Source organism: Oncorhynchus gorbuscha, linkage group LG18 (genome assembly GCF_021184085.1).
Source record: "Oncorhynchus gorbuscha isolate QuinsamMale2020 ecotype Even-year linkage group LG18, OgorEven_v1.0, whole genome shotgun sequence".
Taxonomy (NCBI): Eukaryota; Metazoa; Chordata; class Actinopteri; order Salmoniformes; family Salmonidae; genus Oncorhynchus; species Oncorhynchus gorbuscha.
The window spans coordinates 50,849,932-50,857,896 of record NC_060190.1 but is presented as its reverse complement, the minus strand read 5'-3'; the positions used below and the strand labels follow the sequence as shown (position 1 = coordinate 50,857,896).

General features: G+C 44.6%; 1 protein-coding gene across 1 annotated transcript in view; it reads left to right on the top strand.

Annotated features, from left to right (window-relative positions):
- The window catches only part of LOC124002418 (H-2 class II histocompatibility antigen, I-E beta chain-like), an 8,444-nt gene extending 5,948 nt beyond the window's left edge, over window positions 1-2,496 (top strand). Inside the window, exon 6 of the mRNA XM_046309787.1 lies at window positions 1-2,496. This exon is cut by the window's left edge and continues 37 nt beyond it. The gene's annotated coding sequence lies outside the window, so the exon portion shown is untranslated.
- The last annotated feature ends 5,469 nt before the right edge of the window (window positions 2,497-7,965 follow it).

Below are 7,965 nucleotides of genomic sequence, written 5' to 3'. Positions count from 1 at the left end.
TGAGATTTTCTTGCTTGTTATGAATCAGTGTTCCTGAAAGGACGTCTACTGCTGGAGTGTTTAACTGAATATTCATCAATACTTTCCTAATGAATCATATTGTTGGTAACATATTATCCTTACACCTTTCATTATTAATCCATGAACAACTTTAGGCTTGATAGTATTTAGACAGTTAGTGCTGAGAATGATGTAATTAGTTGTTGATTTACCTAATAGGTGTGGTAGAGAACTGCTTTAACTGACCTACTATAACACTGTAAGTTATTGAGTGGGCAGCACATACAACAGTCCACTGTGCTGGGGGTTCTTTACTCAGCTTTACTGTTGTGTCTTTTTCATTAACAAATAACACACTTGTTCTCAACGGAACAAAAGACAAAAAGGAATATGTTCAGTAAATGGTGAACATATTGTGTGTGGTAATACTGCTGTTTTGTGAAGGAGTAAAACGCTGGTTAATGAGAATAGAAAATAGCTTCAGTCTGTTTTCATTTCTTCATGTTTTAGACTTTAAATGTCCCCCTGTCCTGACATCACACCCCTGTCCTGACATCACACCCCTGTCCTGACATCACACCCCTGTCCTGACATCACACCCCTGTCCTGACATCACACCCCTGTCCTGACATCACACCCCTGTCCTGACATCACACCCCTGTCCTGACATCACACCCCTGTCCTGACATCACACCCCTGTCCTGACATCACACCCCTGTCCTGACATCACACCCCTGTACTGACATCACACCCCTGTACTGACATCACACCCCTGTCCTGACATCACACCCCTGTCCTGACATCACACCCCTGTCCTGACATCACACCCCTGTACTGACATCACACCCCTGTACTGACATCACACCCCTGTACTGACATCACACCCCTGTACTGACATCACACCCCTGTCCTGACATCACACCCCTGTCCTGACATCACACCCCTGTCCTGACATCACACCCCTGTACTGACATCAGACCCCTGTCCTGACATCACACCCCTGTCCTGACATCACACCCCTGTCCTGACATCACACCCCTGTACTGACATCACACCCCTGTACTGACATCACACCCCTGTACTGACATCACACCCCTGTACTGACATCACACCCCTGTACTGACATCACACCCCTGTCCTGACATCACACCCCTGTCCTGACATCACACCCCTGTACTGACATCACACCCCTGTACTGACATCACACACCTGTCATCACACCCCTGTCCTGACATCACACCCCTGTCCTGACATCACACCCCTGTCCTGACATCACACCCCTGTACTGACATCACACCCCTGTACTGACATCACACCCCTGTACTGACATCACACCCCTGTACTGACATCACACCCCTGTCATCACACCCCTGTCCTGACATCACACCCCTGTCCTGACATCACACCCCTGTCCTGACATCACACCCCTGTACTGACATCACACCCCTGTACTGACATCACACCCCTGTCATCACACCCCTGTCCTGACATCACACCCCTGTCCTGACATCACACCCCTGTACTGACATCACACCCCTGTACTGACATCAAACCCCTGTCATCACACCCCTGTCCTGACATCACACCCCTGTCCTGACATCACACCCCTGTACTGACATCACACCCCTGTCATCACACCCCTGTCCTGACATCACACCCCTGTACTGACATCACACCCCTGTCCTGACATCACACCCCTGTCCTGACATCACACCCCTGTCCTGACATTACACCCCTGTCCTGACATCACACCCCTGTACTGACATCACACCCCTGTACTGACATCACACCCCTGTCCTGACATCACACCCCTGTCCTGACATCACACCCCTGTCCTGACATTACACCCCTGTACTGACATCACACCCCTGTCCTGACATCACACCCCTGTCCTGACATCACACCCCTGTACTGACATCACACCCCTGTCCTGACATCACACCCCTGTCATCACACCCCTGTCCTGACATCACACCCCTGTCCTGACATCACACCCCTGTCCTGACATCACACCCCTGTACTGACATCACACCCCTGTACTGACATCACACCCCTGTCATCACACCCCTGTCCTGACATCACACCCCTGTACTGACATCACACCCCTGTACTGACATCACACCCCTGTACTGACATCACACCCCTGTCATCACACCCCTGTCCTGACATCACACCCCTGTACTGACATCACACCCCTGTACTGACATCACACCCCTGTCATCACACCCCTGTCCTGACATCACACCCCTGTACTGACATCACACCCCTGTACTGACATCACACCCCTGTACTGACATCACACCCCTGTACTGACATCACACCCCTGGAAAGCAACCTCCTTCATGTCTCATTGATAAGATTGTATATGGTTGATTTCAGCTCCCTTCATTTTCTGCTCTGTCGTCGTTGTGGTTTCAGGTCTCCTATTTAACTGGGACATATTTTACACACCTTTGATATGGTACAAGCTTTTCAATAAACCATTATGATTCAGTGTCTCTGTTTACTAAGGTTGGGTTTGATGTTTTCTTGGTATCTGAGGTAAAATGACGGTGACCTTGAACATGTCGTGTATCGGTCACTTCCCTGTGGTTGGTGTGACGTTCTTGTTCTGAATCCTAAATCGATCCCCAACTCCTACTACCTAGGAACTCCTGTAAATCTGACAGGATCAAGGTTACCTGTCTTCTGATAGGGAGATAGGGAATCACATACGACCAGAGACCAGGGTGATGACATGAACACAGTACAAAGGTTATGCTATTAGGAATAATGTATTACGTTTGTCAGTTGCATTTCTCATAAACTTATGCTCTTCACGACTAGGCTACATTTAAATAATATGCTAATGTAGTTATTCTTGACATTTCAACATCTGACCTGCTTTTGATCACAAATGACTGGCATGTACAGTATATTGCATGTCAACTGTACACATACTGTGCATACCTCTGTATATTTTGTTTCTGTTTGAGGAACCAGACATGTTATTGTCTAGACAAGACCAGTCCTAGGGAATGCTGTCAGGGCTGAATGGGTTTCACCTGCTCTGTCCAACACAGGGTCAAGAGCCATCAGTCCAGAGTCTGCAGAGAGACTGACCACAATTTAATGGTGTGACCCACCTAATGGCTTTCAAATGTTCTGTTCTCGATAATAGAAATAAATGCTTATGGTCTGGAGCTACAGCCCAGTGAGAATGTCCTGGGAGACCCTGGGTTACAGCTCTCCGTATCTTTACATATTACACAGAGAGAGGTATGAGGGCCACAGTACCCAGAAACTGCTATGTACATGCTGCTTTACTATATCCATTCTGATCATTTTAATTCTACATACTGTATATACTCTGTATGGCTGTGTAGTAGTGTATGATCTTATACTCAGTACTCTCCATAGTATACCCTAATACAGTAGTAGTATACGATCTTATACTCAGTACTCTCCATAGTATACCCTAATACAGTAGTAGTGTACGATCTTATACTCAGTACTCTCCATAGTATACCCTAATACAGTAGTAGTGTACGATCTTATACTCAGTACTCTCCATAGTATGCCCTAATACAGTAGTAGTGTACGATCTTATACTCAGTACTCTCCACAGTATGCCCTAATACAGTAGTAGTGTACGATCTTATACTCAGTACTCTCCATAGTATGCCCTAATACAGTAGTAGTGTACGATCTTATACTCAGTACTCTCCACAGTATGCCCTAATACAGTAGTAGTGTACGATCTTATACTCAGTACTCTCCATAGTATGCCCTAATACAGTAGTAGTGTACGATCTTATACTCAGTACTCTCCACAGTATGCCCTAATACAGTAGTAGTGTACGATCTTATACTCAGTACTCTCCATAGTATGCCCTAATACAGTAGTAGTGTACGATCTTATACTCAGTACTCTCCACAGTATGCCCTAATACAGTAGTAGTGTACGATCTTATACTCAGTACTCTCCACAGTATGCCCTAATACAGTAGTAGTGTACGATCTTATACTCAGTACTCTCCACAGTATGCCCTAATACAGTAGTAGTGTACGATCTTATACTCAGTACTCTCCATAGTATGCCCTAATACAGTAGTAGTGTACGATCTTATACTCAGTACTCTCCACAGTATGCCCTAATACAGTAGTAGTGTACGATCTTATACTCAGTACTCTCCACAGTATGCCCTAATACAGTAGTAGTGTACGATCTTATACTCAGTACTCTCCATAGTATGCCCTAATACATTCACCTCTAGCTCTGTCTCCTGTAAACTATGAGACTGCTGCCATGCTGTACCTCTATGACTACTGAAGCTGTGTTTGTGCAACAGACTAGGTATTTATTTATTTATTTTTTATTTCACCTTTAACCAGGTAAGCTAGTTGAGAACAAGTTCTCGTTTACAACTGTGACCTGGCCAAGATAAAGCAAAGCAGTTCGACTCAAACAACAACACAGAGTTACACATGGAGTAAACAAACATACAGTCAATAATACAGTAGTCAAATACGTCTATATACAATGTGAGCAAATGAGGTGCGATAAGGGAGGTAAAGGCAAAAAAAAGGAATAAATAAATACAGTAGGGGGAGAGGTAGTTGTTTGGGCTAAATTATAGATGGGCTATGTACAGGTACAGTAATCTGTGAGCTGCTCTGATAACTAAGTGGCTCGGGGAACAAAACATCGATATTCTGGGTCCATGTCCAGGAAACTCCCCAGACCTTAATCTCATTGAGAACTTGTGGTCAATCCTCAAGAGGCGGGTGAACAAACAAAAACCAACAAATTCTGACAAACTCCAAGCATTGATTATGCAAGAATGGGCTACCATCAGTCAGGATGTGGCCCAGACGTTAATTGGCAGCATGCCAGGGCGGATTGCAGAGGGCTTGAAAAAGAAGTGTCAACACTGTAAATATTGACTCTTTGCATCAACTTCATGTAACTGTCAAAAAAAGCCTTTGACACTTATGAAATACTTGTAATTATACTTCAGTATTCCATAGTAACATCTGACAAAAATATCTAGAGACACTGAAGCAGCAAACTTTGTGGATTTAATATTTGTGTCATTCTGAAAACTTTAGGCCACGACTGTAGTTGTTATGGACCCTTATGTCCATCAGGGAAAGACTTGTGGTCCTCCTGCCTCAGCTTCAGTTCACTGTAGTCTGCTAAGCTTCATTCCCTCACCCTTGTCAATAGGGTTACACATCTCCCTAGCAACAGGTGAGAAACTGAAAAGTTGATTTTCCTATTGGATAATATGTAACAACTGAACTGAAACAGACGAGTGATGGGACTTTCCAAACCACGGCCTTTGAATAGGGGAAGTGTGAACAACCAGGTCTCTAGTCTGAATCCAGGAAGAGGGTTGGAATGAGGAAGTGACCGCTGAGCAGAGTTATACTGGGAAGAGCAGAGATGAGCAGAGAAACAAGATAACCTATCCCTGGGATAGAGTTTTTTCAGAAGACAGACACACTTTTTACCTGGGCTTTGCTCCTTTCATATTTGTTTTGATCCTGATAAACTCATCAGGCATTGCCGGTGACAAGCATACCCATAACACAATGCGTCTCTGTAGCTCAGCTGGGAGTACATAACAATTAAAGGTCCATGATAGTGGGTTCTATTTCTGTAACCACCCATAGGTAAAATGTATGGATGTATGACTGTAAGTCGTGCTTGCCCAGCGTTGTCCGGGTTTGGCCCGGGCAGGCTGTCATTGTAAATAAGAATTTGTTCTTAACTTGCCTACTGTGGTTAAATAAAGGTTAAATCAATAAAAAAAATATATATACATATATATATATATATGTATGTATGTATATATGACAGGTGTGTGCCTTTCCAAATCATGTCCAATCAATTGAATTTACCACAGGTGGCCTCCAATCAAGTTGTAGAAACAGTTCAAGGATGATCAATGGAAACTGGATCCACCTGAGCTCAATTTCGAGTCTCATAGCAACGGGTCTGAATACTTATGTAAATAACAAGGGGTTTGAATACTGTATGTATGTACAGTATGTAGGGTAGACCTACGCTGAATAGTGGGATGGAGCAAGGTAGGTATTTTTATTATCTTTAAGGCTGGTAATGTCAGGTGATTTCTCAAACTGCCTTAGGCATGTTTCTGCCGAACAGGGTCATCTCAAGTCAGCTGGAGGTACTTTCACTTTGACTCCTCAGAACACACTGCTGGGCTTGTAATGATTCCTGTTGCAGTGACACTCCTCTGCATGTTTGACTCTAACATGTTTGTCACTGGTTTCATTATCAATGTAAAAGTGCTTTGAATGCATTTTCATATGCTCTCTTCACACAGCACACACACATATATATACACACATTAAATACTTAATTTGAATCTTCATTTGAATTGACTAAAAAAGGATGAAAGGATCAATGGTACATACAGGAAGCAGCTCCTTCTCCAAACAGCTAGCCTGCCCATGACAGCTGAAACACACACTTGGTCTGTGAAATTTGAAGTTCAATTGTACTTAAAATGTATGTTGTTGTGAATGTTACAAAGAAACAAAAAGGTCAGTGTTTTTTTGCCTCATGCCGCTCTCATTTGTTGATGTGATATTTGAGTTGGGACACCGATGGGACAACACACATCTCTCTCCCTAGTAACTAATGAGAAAGCTACTTTCCATTTTTCTATTGGTTTAGATTTATAAAATGGAACTTCAGAAGGTTCCGGACTTTTCTAGACTGGTTTGTCTGGACAAACTGGCTTTCTATGGTTTAATGGTCTCTCACTAACCACTTAGTAGTTCAACTTACTATGCCTGTGATGTGGTTTTCCCACCTAGCTACTGTATTCACCATCTGCAAGTATCGACGCTGGGCCAATAGTGTGCCGCCCTATGGAACTCCCAATCACAGCTAGATGGGGTACAGCCTGAATTTGAACATGTAGTGACACCCCCTGTCATGTTTGTCATTTATTATCATGTCTTGTCCCTGTGCTCCCCATTCTATTCGTTTCCCTCTGCTGGTCTTATTTGGTTCTTTCCCTCTTTCTATCCCTCTCTCTCCCCCTCCCTCTCTCACTCTCTCGCTCTCTCTTCTCTCTATCGTTCCGTTCCTGCTCCCAGCTGTTCCTATTCCCCTAATCATCATTTAGTCTTCCCACACCTGTTCCCGATCCTTTCCCCTGATTAGAGTCCCTATTTATTCCTTTGTGTTCCGTTCCTGTCCCGTCGGTTCCTTGTTTAGTATTCACCGTGCTGTGATTGTGTTTCGCCCTGTCCTGTCGTGTTTTTTGCCCGCTGTGCCACTCGGGAGCCCATGATTGGGAGTCCTATAGCAGGTTAGGCTAATTAACATGGCAGGATAATTAACGTAGCAGGTTATGAGAATGAAGTTAAGGTTAAGATTAGGAAAAGGGTTAGCTGCTCTGAACAACAGTGTCCTGACGAAAGAGCACATTTTCTATGCGTATATCGCGTATATCATTAGCTAATTGTTATGGTTAAAATGCCTATTTACTCTGTTCTATCGGACTGCACAATCCACTGTCTCATCAGTCCACTGTCTCATCAGTCCACTGTCTCATCAGCCCACTGTCTCATCAGCCCACTGTCTCATCAGCCCACTGTCTCATCAGCCCACTGTCTCATCAGCCCACTGTCTCATCAGTCCACTGTCTCATCAGCCCACTGTCTCATCAGCCCACTGTCCCATCAGTCCACTGTTCCATCAGTCCACTGTCCCATCAGCCCACTGTCCCATCAGTCCACTGTCCCATCAGCCCTCTGTCCCATCAGTCCACTGTCCCATCAGCCCTCTGTCCCATCAGTCCACTGTCCCATCAGTCCACTCTCCCATCAGTCCACTGTCCCATCAGCCCTCTGTCCCATCAGTCCACTGTTCCATCAGTCCACTGTCCCATCAGCCCTCTGTCCCATCAGTCCACTGTCCCATCAGTCCACTGTCCCATCAGC